The following is a 12,637-nucleotide window of genomic DNA, read 5'->3' as shown; positions in this document are numbered from 1 at the left end:
CACTATCCAACCATCTCGTCCTCTGTCGCCCCCTTCTCCTTGTGCCCTCCATCTTTCCCAACATCAGGGTCTTCTCCAGTGAGTCTTCTCTTCTCATGAGGTGGCCAAAGTACTGGAGCCTCAGCTTCGCAATCTGTCCTTCCAGTGAGCACTCAGGGCTGATTTCCTTCAGAATGGATCACTGCCTTGCCGTGGCGAAGGGGCTTGAAGAACTCAGAGAAGCTATGAACTATGCCGAGCAGGGCACCCAAGATGAACAGGTCATAGTGGAGAGTTTTGACCAAATGTGATCCACCTGGAGGAGGAACCGGCAAGCCACTCCAGTATCCCTGCCAAGAAAACTCCATGGACAAAGACAACAGGCATATTGAACCTCTTAGAACTCAGCATTTAAGGGGTTGATTCTGTACAGTGGTACCTCGCAAGACGAAATTAATTCGTTCCGCGAGTTTTTTCTTCTTGCGAGTTTTTTGTCTTGCGAAGCACGGTTTCCCATAGGAATGCATTGAAAATGAATTAATGCGTTCCTATGGAAACCGCTTGCCGGGCTGGCAGTGCGGAGAAGGGCTTTTCTCCCCACCGCAAGCCTTCAGGACAGGTCCGGGAACAGAGGGGAAGGCGCGCTGCGCTTCTCCTCTGTTCCCGGAGCTTGCGGGGCTTGCGGTGAGGAGAAGGGCTTTCCTCCCCACCGCCTACATTCAGAACAGCATTCTGAATGTTGGCGGTGGGAAGGAAAACCCTCCTCCCACCGCAAGTCTTCAGGACAGGTCCGGGAACAGAGGGGAAGGCGTGCAGCGCTTCTCCTCTGTTCCCGGGGCTTGCGGTGGGAGGAGGGTTTTTCCTCCCCACCGCCAACATTAAGAACAGCATTCTGAATGTTGGCGGTGGGAAGGAAAACCCTCCTCCCACCGCAAGTCTTCAGGACAGGTCCGGGAACAGAGGGGAAGGCGCGTTGCGCTTCTCTGTCCCTGGACCTGTTCTGAAGGCTGGCGGTGGGAGGAGTTCTCTCCGCCCCACCACCAGTCTTCGGAGCAGCCTTCCGAAGGCTGGCAGCGGGAGGAGGTCTCTCCGCCCCACCGCCAGCCTTAGGAGCAGCCTTCCGAAGGCTGGCGGGGGGGAGGAGGTCTCTCCGCCCCACCGCCAGCCTTCGGAGGAGCCTTCCGAAGCCTGGCGGGGGGGAGGAGGTCTCTCCGCCACACCGCCAGCCTTCGGAGGAGCCTTCGGAAGCCTGGCAGGGGGAGGAGGTCTCTCCGCCCCACCGCCAGCCTTCGGAGGAGGTCGGAGGACAGTGGGGAAGACGCGCTGCGCTTCCCCGCTGTCCCCGGAGATTTCCCTATGGGCTTTCGTCTTGCGAAGGAAGCCCATAGGGAAATTCGTCTGGCGAAGCACCTCGAAAAACGGAAAACTCTTTCTTCTTGCGGGTTTTCCGTCTTGCGAGGTACCACTGTATATAAATCTGCAAAGGAACAATGGGATTAAGGTTCCCCAAATATATTTTGGGGAATAAATTCACACTTTTGAGAATGGCAAAAACAAGCATCTGTGACAATATCTTCTCATTAGAAAAACTTCCCCAAATAATCTTACAGAAACCTCTGGAAGAGCATGACATTGTGAATGGATTAATGGAATTCATTTACCAAAAAAATTAAATTTTGCATATAAAGCCTCATGCTAGATAATTAAAAATAAATCCTTACTTCCTGATGAATAGCCTTTGGACTATAATGTAATTAAGTATAAAACTATCTTTAGATAAATTTTTTCCTCTAAAAGCATTTTATTTATTTTTTAAATTCTGATTAAAATAAAAAAATTCTGATTTAAATAAAAAAATCCATTTTTTTTTAAAAAAAATCATTGATTGTATCCACCCTGATTGCAATCTTTAGCTGCTGATAACATGGCAACGTTTAGCAGGTCATATTGTGAGGTTTAGCTGGTGAGAACACTGCAACGGTTAACTGACGAGTTATCACGATATTGAAAATCAGATATTTCCTAGTCCTTATACACTTTGGATTTGCGATATAACGTCAGCTCAAATATTAGGAAACAGTTAGCACATTAACATCAAGCCCAGCTCTAATTATGACCTAAATTTCTGGCCCAGTGTATCATTGCAGATTTTACTAGTTTTATTTTGTTTCCCATTCTAATAGTATCTCATATATTTTGGAAAGTTTTTTTAAAAAATTGTTCAGTAGTACCTAAGAGACCAACTAAGTTTGTTCTGGGGATAAGCTTTCGTGTGCATGCACACTTCTTCAGATTGAACAGTTTTCTACCTGAAATTTGGGGAACACTTTCTCTTTCCTCTCAATAATATCTCTTTCAAACTGAACTTTCAGTCAAAAAAACCTCTCCCTTCATCTTGTCCAAACAAGATGATTTGATTTACAGATAGGTAGCCGTGTTGGTCTGCCATAGTCAAAACAAAATTTTTTTTTCCTTCCAGTAGCACCTTAAAGACCAACTAAGTTAGTTCTTGGTATGAGCTTTCGTGTGCATGCACCCTTTTTCAGATACACTGAAACAGAAGTTGCCAGATCCTTCTATATAGTGAGAAGGTGGGGAGGGGTATTACTCAGAAGGGTGGTGGGAATGGGTGATTGGCAGATAGCTGTGATGAGCCTGTTGACGACTCTTAACGACTGCAATAGGTCTTACAGGAAAAAGCAAGGGGTGAGAAGGTGAAAAATGGCTTTGTCATGTATAATGAGATAAGAATCCAATGTCTTTGTTCAGACCAGGTCTCTCCATGGTTTTAAGTTTGGTGATGAGTTGCAATTCAGCAGCTTCTCTTTCCAGTCTATTTCTGAAATTCCTTTGTAGTAAAACAGCTACTTTGAGATCTTGTATAGAATGTCCTGGGAGACTGAAGTGTTCTCCTACTGGTTTCTCTGTCTTGTGATTCTTGATGTCCGATTTATGTCCGTTTATTCTTTGGCGTAAGGTTTGGCCTGTTTGTCCAATATAGAGAGCTGAAGGACACTGTTGGCATTTGATGGCATATAGAATGTTAGACGATGAGCAATTAAATAGTCCCGAGATGGTATGTGTGATGTTGTTGGGGCCAGTAATGGTGTTGTCCGGGTGTATGTGGCAGCAAAGTTGGCATCTGGGTTTATTGCAGGCTCTGGTGCCAGTGTCCGTGTTACGTCTGGTTGTAGTATTATTGTGGGTTAGGAGTTGTTTAAGATTGGGTGGCTGTCTGTAGGCAATGAAAGGTCTTCCTCCCAGAGCTTGAGAAAGAGAACTATCATTGTCCAGGAGAGGTTGTAGATCTCTGATGATGTGTTGTACTGTTTTAACTTGGGAGCTGTATGCGATGACTAGAGGTGTTCTGTTATTTTCTTTTTTGGGTCTGTCTTGCTGCAAGTTCTCTCTGGGTATCTGTCTGGCTCTGTTGATCTGTTGTCTAACTTCATGTGCTGGGTATTTTAGTTCTAAAAAGGTTTGCTGTAGATCTCTTAGGTGAGAGTCTCTGTCTGTAGAATTGGAACAGATACGGCTGTAACGTAGTGCCTGGCTATATACAGTGGACTGTTTGGTATGTTTGGGATGGTAGCTAGAGGCATGTAGATATGTTTGTCGGTCAGTTGGTTTACGGTATAAGGTGGTGTCTATGCGCCCATCCTGTATTTTTATAGTAGTGTCCAAAAAATGTATTTCTTGCATAGATTGATTCATTGTTAGGTTGATTGTGGGGTGAAAATCATTGAATTTCTGGTGGAAGGTGTCCAGGGTCTGTTGACCATGTGTCCAGATGATAAAAATATCGTCAATGTATCGCAGGTACAAGAGAGGTTTGAGTGGGTAGGAGTTTAGGAAACGTTGTTCTAAATCTGCCATGAAGATGTTGGCATACTGTGGGGCCATGCGGGTGCCCATTGCTGTGCCGCTGATCTGAAGGAACAGGTCATCACCGAGTTTGAAGTTGTTGTGGGCAAGGGCAAATTGGCAGAGTTTGGTGGCAAAGTCCGCTGTGGTTTTATCTGAAATGGTGTTCCTTATAGCTTGTAAACCATCGTTGTGTGGGATGTTGGTATACAGAAATTCCACATCCATAGTAGCTAGTATAGTATTGTTGGGAAGATTATTTAAAGATTGTATTTTCCTCAGAAAATCTGTGGTGTCACGTACATAGCTGGGAGCACTGATGGCATATGGTTTCAGAACAGAGTCCATATAATCGGAGACACCCACTGTAATAGTGCCAATACCTGAAATGATGGGGCGTCCTGGATTTCCTGGTTTGTGTATTTTAGGTAGAAGATAGAAAGTTCCTGGTCGAGGTTCTGTTGGTGTGTTGGTGAGGATCTGTTCTTGGATGTGTGGGGGTAGCTCCTTAACAATCTTGTTCAGTTCTTTTTTGTATTCTTGTGTGGGGTCTGAGTCCAATTTTATGTAAAAGGCGGTATTGGAAAGTTGTCTGTGAGCCTCCTGAATGTAGTCAGTTTTGTTCATGATGACGACAGCTCCACCTTTGTCTGCTTCTTTAATTATAATGTCTGGGTTGTTTCTGAGATTATCTATGGCTCTCCTTTCAGCATGGTTTAGATTTTGTTGTAAGCGATGGTGTTTTCTGGTCACATCTGTTTGGATTCTGTGGCGGAAGCAGTCAATGTACAAGTCCAGTGTGGTATTGCGTCCATCAGAAGGGGTCCATGTGGAGTCCCTTTTTGTGTAACACTTTTTCGGTGGTAGTTGGTGGTCAGTGTTCTGTTGGGAGGGTGGTTGTTGTTCTCCAGTGGGTTGAGAGGTGTTGTGAAGTTGTTGCTTGTTCTGCTTTGTCTTGTTGTTGTGTGTGTTGAAAATACTCCTTCAGGCGTAAACGGCGGAAAAATGCTTCCAAGTCCCCGCAGAACTGAATCGTGTGGGGATTTGGCAGGGCAGAATGACAGTCCACGTGAAAGGACTGATTCCTCAGCTGGGCTGAGTGCTTGCTGTGAGAGATTGACAATATTGTTGGACAAACAGGCCAAACCTTACGCCAAAGAATAAACGGACATAAATCGGACATCAAGAATCACAAGACAGAGAAACCAGTAGGAGAACACTTCAGTCTCCCAGGACATTCTATACAAGATCTCAAAGTAGCTGTTTTACTACAAAGGAATTTCAGAAATAGACTGGAAAGAGAAGCTGCTGAATTGCAACTCATCACCAAACTTAAAACCATGGAGAGACCTGGTCTGAACAAAGACATTGGATTCTTATCTCATTATACATGACAAAGCCATTTTTCACCTTCTCACCCCTTGCTTTTTCCTGTAAGACCTATTGCAGTCGTTAAGAGTCGTCAACAGGCTCATCACAGCTATCTGCCAATCACCCATTCCCACCACCCTTCTGAGTAATACCCCTCCCCACCTTCTCACTATATAGAAGGATCTGGCAACTTCTGTTTCAGTGTATCTGAAGAAGTGTGCATGCACACGAAAGCTCATACCAAGAACTAACTTAGTTGGTCTTTAAGGTGCTACTGGAAGGGGAAAAAAAATTTGTTTTGAAGATGATTTGATGGTATTGAAACCAATCCGCCACCACACCTCCCACCTCATCCTGTTTATTCAGTTTTATTTCTTCTTCTGAAAAGTCCAAAAGATCTCTGTAAGTTGCCCATTGCTTCTTCCGTATTGCATTTTTAAAAAAAAGCTGTTGCTTTTGTGGGTGGAAGCCAAAGAGGCGTTTTTATTTCCAGCAGATTATTATATTTATCCCATACTGTAAAAAGGATTTTCTGAATAACCTGATTCATAGAGCTCTTGTGTGTTGTAGTTTTATCCTGCCATAAATAAGCGTGCCAACCAAACATATTCTTACGACCTTTGTTATAAGACAAAACCTGCTCCTTTTCCCTTATGGGGTATCCAAGAGCCCATATAGTCCTTAAGTGGGTTCCATATAGGTAGGAGAAAATAACAGAGGCCAACCAGAGTATATGGAGAAGCAAAGCGGCTAGTAAGCCTGATCTTTATTACCCTGTTGCAACAGTGTCCCCCCCCCCCACAACCAGCAGGGAGGTGTGCAAGGCCTTATATAGTCTTTTGAAATTGCCTACCCAACACCCCCCCCCCAAATATCATACAGAAGGAGACTGTCTAGAGCAGGAATACATCACAGCAGAAAACCTGTCCTCAAGGATACCTGTTAATGGTCACTAACTGCATTACCTGGGCAGCCTGGCCATTCTTTTGTGATGGTAAATACCTTAGTTCCTGAATCCAGGTCACAGGCTCACCCTGTTCATCCCTCCTTAAGGCAGTATTTGTAAGCACAAAGACAATGGGAAGGCTTCCATTTGCCTCCCTTACTGCAGAGGAATATTTGAGTACGTTTCCGGGCACAATTCAAAGTGTTGGTGCTGACCTTTCAAGCCCTAAACGGCCTCAGTCCTGTATACCTGAAGGAGCGTCTCCACCCCCATCATTCAGCCCGGACACTGAGATCCAGCGCCGAGGGCCTTCTGGCGGTTCCCTCCCTGCGAGAAGTGAGGTTACAGGGAACCAGACAGAGGGCCTTCTGGGTAGTGGCGCTTGCCCTGTGGAATGCCCTCCCATCAGATGTCAAGGAATTTAGCAGCTATCTTATTTTTAAAAGACATCTGAAGGCAGCCATGTTTAGGGAAGTTCTTAATATTTAATGCTGTATTGTTTTTAAGACTCGATTGGGAGCCGCCCAGAGTGGCTGGGGAAACTCAGCCAGATGGGCAGGGTATAAATAATAAATTATTATTACTATTATTATTAGTCTGTGGTGCTCAATGTTTAGGTATAGTAAATATTAGGATTTAATTAGAACTTGTGTGTTATAGCGGGGATATGTTATAAGATGGTCTCAGTGTATTTTAGAAAGGGAGTTATGTAAAGGGTTTTTTGTGTTTGATCCGTGTTTCTGTGTAAATACTGTGTGTCAGTCTGAGAATGTCATCAGGAAGGTCTAGGAAAGGGTGCACCTGCTTCTGAGCATCAGAAATGAGCATGGAAAGAGTTAATATCACAAACCTACCGGAATCGGCCCCCTCCCTTTGTAACAAGCAGCTGTAGGTCTTTTGGGATTTAATTTCAGCTCATGAAAAGTTGGGCACACGACCCGGAAAGCTGCCTGGCTCCCTCCGTCTGAAGGCGGAGATATGCACCAGACGCCATAGTCAAATTCGGCTGGACTTGACATGGGAAAGCAGAAGGGGCAAGCAAGGAAGGGGGAGACGACCAAAGAAACCTGCTCTCCCACAAGTGCCCCCCCTGCCAATTCCGTAACCTTAGCAAAGCCCAAGTTCAAACCCCAGCCCCTATTTAAAAGAGGCCCCCGTAAGGACGACACTGGACTGCCCTTTACGGTTGCCGTAAGTTACTCTTCCAAGTCCCAAAAGCGCGCAGCAACTCGGGTCTATTTTGCAGGGCTGTTGTAACAGGGACACCCTACGCCACCGCCCAGGGCAGCCCAAAGTGACGTATAACCAATCGTTGTTGTTGTTGTTGTTTTCCATGGTGAGACTACAAGGTCTTCTGTGTCATCTTTCCTGTGCAGTGGACGTTCAGGTTGTGAACGTGATCCGTGCGGGAGGCACATTCACAACCCGCAGTGCCGTGTCTGTGCATGTGCGGGTCGCAATTTGGTGCTTCTGCACATGCGCAACGCGTGATTTAGTGGTTCTGCACATGTGCAAGGGCTGAAACCCGGAAGTAACCTGTTCTGGTACTTCCGGATTCCGTGCGGTGCCCAACCCGAAAACACAACTCGAAGCGTCTGTAACCCGAGGTATGACTGTCTTTTGGAAGGCAGCGGGAAGGCTGTTCTCAGGGCCTGCTCCACCGTGAGGGAGACTGAGGCAGCCCCTCAGGCAGAAGATGCAGGGAGGCGCTATGGATCCCAATGGCGTCCGGCACACTTCTCTGCGCGACTCTGATCTTCCCCGAAAGACCTTTGACTCCAGCAGCAAGTAAACACAGCGGAACAGAAGCAGGAACGTCGTGTGAGGGCAATAATTCAGGCTGAAACGCAGCAGTCTCCTTATCTATGTTTTAAGTCTTTATTCCTTAGCAAAACACAACAGCTATAAATTTCCCGGCGACAGAGCGCACATCTTGCTGCTCTCTCCACGGAGCAAACACACACAGACAGAACACAGGAAACCACTCCCCTCGTGTTCTAAAACCCCGCCTCAAAATGTGAGACGTCACTCAGAACTCTTAACCCTGTGAGTTCTGAGCCTCTCTCCACACCCCCTCTCAAATCATATTTTGAGAGGACTTCTGAGTGTTCAACACCTTCCCCATTGCCTTCCGCCCCTTCCTGGCATCGTTGTTAGGCACCTGTTGAACCTCACAAACCTCAGGTTCGCACTGTGCGAAACCAACCCACGCATTTGTGACCTGAAACCTCTCAGGTGGAATTCCCTTTGTAGCCCGAGATGACCGCCTGGGCACAAACTGGGGTGCTCCTTCTGACCCACTGGGGCCAGCATGTGCGTCTTCCTCATCAGAAGACTCCCCCTCTGACTTGACACGTCTGTGAGCTTTCTCCATTATGCGCACAGGAGATGAGGGCTCACTCTTGGACACTCTCTTAACAACCTGTGGAGACGCCCTACTCTGTTCAGGGACCCGGTCTCCACCAGCAGGTTCAGGCTCTGGCTCTCCTTCCTCCTCAGAGTCAGATAGACAATCTGAGTGAACGTCAGAGCGCGCTTTGCGCCTTGCCCAACCATCCTGCTCAAAGAACTCAGCCTGTTTACTGACCAGAAGCTTGGTCTGATCACCTTCTGGATATGCGAATCTCCATCCTTTTGTCGCAGGCTCATATCCACAGAAGATCATTTCCTGGTACCTTGGGCCACCCTCCTGCTGCAGAAACTTTGGTACAGGCACCATGGCTCTGCTACCAAACGTGCGAAAGAAATGCACAAGCGGCTTCTGCCGATGAAGCAGGAAATACGGGGTGTCACCTACCACTGCATTGTAGCACCTGTTCATCGTGAAATTGGCTGTCTTTACCGCCTCCCCCCAAAAACTTTGAGGCAAACCAGAGTCATCCAGTAGAATCTCGGATGCTCGAACCAGAGCTTTACTCCTAAGCTCTGCCACGCCACTGTCCTGAGGAGAAGTCACCTTGTGACGTATCCCTCTCTGGCGAAAGAAACCCTTTAGAGCAGACCCAGTAACCTCTGAACCTCGGTCACACTTGAACCCCTGCACCTTGGTGGAGAACCTTAGTTCCACCTCTGCAACCCAATCTTTGATAAGTTGTGTTGCCTCCTCCTTAGTTTTCAGCGTGAATGCCCATGCGTTCCGCGTATAATCATCTGTCAGCACCACCAGCCACTTGGCCTTGCCCAGACTTGGCTGTGGCATATCAAAAAGGTCTGCATGCACAAGCTCAAAAGGCTTTGTGGTTACTCTCTCCACCCTGGGATGATTAAATCCCTTGTTTCTGGCTTTTCTGCAAGCTCTGCAATTCAAAGGTTGACCACATTCTTTTACCCGGCACCCTTTGGTGCACTCTGATAACATCTGAATGTCCTCACAGGACCCATGTGACATTCTCTTGTGCCACACGCAAGCACACGACACATGAGTGTGATCAGTGGCTTTCCCAGCATTCCCCTCACCCTCCAGAGGTGTTTCCAGAACAAAGAGATTGTTCTGATTTTTCTCAACACTTATTAGCTGTTTCCCCCCTCTGGAAATTGTACAAACATTTTTCTCAAAACTCACTGAATATCCCTCCTGTAAAAGGCAAGGTACAGATAACAGGCAATGTTTTATCTCAGGTACAAAATAAACCTTCAATTCAGCCTGCAAGAAAGAGACAAACACGTTAGCAAAATGGGTCACATGTCCCTGTGAACCAGTAGCAAATTTAACTGTTTTCCCAGTTGAAACAGCCTTGCAGTTCCACATTTGTCCATCAGGTGGCGCTGTTACCAGATGGCCATTAGCAGCCGAGTCCACAACCCAACGTAGGACCCTCCCCCCTCCGGAGTTGTCCTTCTTTGTTGCCTTAGCAACCGACTTCCTGCTGCCCCCGACCTTGGGGCCTTCGCTGCAGGTGTTCTCCAAAACTGCCATTGACGCAGTCAGCTGATAAGCGTGTCCTCCCCTCTCTGGAGCGCGTACAATCTGTGGTTTCCCATGCCTGCCTCCGGTTCTGGTCTGGTTGCCATGGAAACCCGGCTGGTTCCCATGGGAAGCAACCTTGGACACATCTTGCCCTGTCTCCCTTGCTCTCTGTGGGCAGCTCCGACGCAGGTGTTCAGAAGAAGCACAAACAAAACATCGCCGAGTGGAAAACTTTGCAAACTTGCCTTTGGTCTTCTCTGCCCCCCCAACCTTTCCAGCAGCACTGCTTGAAGCTTTTCTGCTGTTGGGGAAATGGCCTTTGGCTTCTGCTGTGGTTTCTCTGCAAACCCCCTCCAGCTCCTGCCAAACAGCCTGGGCACTCTCAAGACCCTTAGAATGGCTTGCACCCCCACTCTTTGGTGCAAAGTTCTCAGTGGAAGAGATAGCCACTGCAATTCTCTCCTCTTCTCTCAGCCGCTCTCCAGCACGCAGCTCATATGTAGGGGCATTCCGGCAGCCCTCCAACACAGTCCCAGCCCCCTCTGGGCCTTCTGGGCGTCCCTCAGCCCCTCTTGGACTTCCAGCCCCCTCTGGGCTTGGTGCTTCCTCAGAGCAATTCTCAGCCCCCTCTGGCTCGGCTCCCACTGCTTTCTTCAGTGCCTGCCAGTCTCCCCAGGGCTTGCTCCCATCCACCTTATCAAAAGGGATTGACGACTTCTGGCTGTCTGCCATCTTCCCCCGGGGCCCAGCCTACTTACAGGTAGCGGTAGTGCCTCCCGGTCCGGCAGATCTCAGCTCCTCCCAGCGAACTCCTGGCTGGCACCAGCTTCTCCTTAGCTGGCCTTTGGCTGCTCCTCAGCCGATTCTGACTGCAGTCTTTCTTCCCAGCGTCTCATCAGCTGGCCTTTGGCTGCAGTCTTCTCCTCAGCCGGCTTCCCCCACACGCACGAACGTTGCTTATCTTAATTGCTGATCACCCATAACCTATGGATCCCAATGGCGTCCGGCACACTTCTCTGTGCGACTCTGATCTTCCCCCAAAGACCTTTGACTCCAGCAGCAAGTAAACACAGCGGAACAGAAGCAGGAACGTCGTGTGAGGGCAATAATTCAGGCTGAAACGCAGCAGTCTCCTTATCTATGTTTTAAGTCTTTATTCCTTAGCAAAACACAACAGCTATAAATTTCCCGGCGACAGAGCGCACATCTTGCTGCTCTCTCCACGGAGCAAACACACACAGACAGAACACAGGAAACCACTCCCCTCGTGTTCTAAAACCCCGCCTCAAAATGTGAGACGTCACTCAGAACTCTTAACCCTGTGAGTTCTGAGCCTCTCTCCACAGGCGCAAGGAGGGGACAGAGCAGAGTCCCATTTGGCCTGCCCTGATTTAACCCTCTATCCCAGGCATAGGCACCCTAAGGCCCATGAGCCAGAAGTTTGGAAAAACTTTAAAAAGTATAAGAACGCACATTAGGTAGTCAAAAAATAGTAATTTAAACAAAATGCTTATAAAAATAAGATAATTACTTAACATTTAGCTTCTGTTACACATATCTACATAAGTCAATATATAAGTATATAAAGTATAAAGAGATGATGTTCAAGATGTGTCCTTTGGGAAATTTGGTTTTGGCAACCGCAAAACAACATCCTTCAAATCAACACTTGCAATAGGGAAGGCAAACATACAAGATCCTGGTTTTTTCCTGAGATATGACACTTGTTTAGAGATTATTGTACACTAAGCGGGGCACTTTAATACATATCAATGCGTCCCATGTCTTAGTGTATCAAAGTGCCCCAATGGACATTTTCAAAAAACTAACAATTGTTAATAAAGCCACTGAACTTATTTGAAAATCACGTGTAATCCTGATTACTGAGTGGAATAACTTACCTTTGGTATTTTTAAATCTTAACTAAATGCCGTAAAAAAGTGTTGGAACACTTTTACATTTCACATATTTTTTAAGTTGGTCGTGCTAAAAACACACCTACTCCCTTCAAACGCCAAGGGCTAACTGGCGGCCAGCGCAGTCGCAACTGTTCTACTCACACATGTATAGGCACATTTGGGTGATGTCGCGACACAAATACCATTTCTCGATATTGAAATATTGTTGGTGTGTAAATGTGCCCCTTGCATCAATGTGCCCCACCTCCCCCATTCAGCATTTTCAGAGGAGGGGGAAGAAGGAGAAAGTGTGTCCAACCAGATAAGACTCCCATACTCCCTGGCCATAGGCCATCCTTGCTTGGGCAGGTGGTACTTTGAGTCCAACCACATCTGGAGGCCAGAGGTGCCTCAACTCAGCATAGAAGGTTCCTCTAGGGCTCAGTGTTACTTGGGAGTTGGTGGAACTGGATCTTAAGGGTTCTTGAGATATTTCTTCAGGGATTATGATTGGTATCCAGACCCTAACACTATAAATCCAAGGTGTCCACACTGAGAAGTTTATCAACCCTGCTGGCCGCTGGGGAAGACCTTCAGAAGGAAATGGTTTGCCCCCAAAGTTGCTTCCTTCCTTCCTCCGCTGCTGCTGCTGCCCACACTAAAGGAATGTCT

The 12,637-nt window shown here is 47.2% G+C and overlaps 1 protein-coding gene across 1 annotated transcript in view; it reads left to right on the top strand.

The window, feature by feature from the left end:
* Positions 1–12,637, top strand: part of LOC128409526 (zinc finger protein 208-like) — a 125,267-nt gene that overhangs the window by 8,572 nt on the left and 104,058 nt on the right. The window lies entirely within an intron of this gene.

The sequence above is a fragment of the Podarcis raffonei genome, chromosome 2, assembly GCF_027172205.1.
Source record: "Podarcis raffonei isolate rPodRaf1 chromosome 2, rPodRaf1.pri, whole genome shotgun sequence".
Taxonomy (NCBI): Eukaryota; Metazoa; Chordata; class Lepidosauria; order Squamata; family Lacertidae; genus Podarcis; species Podarcis raffonei.
Note: the sequence above shows the minus strand (reverse complement) of the source record. Positions and strands in the feature narration are given on the sequence as shown.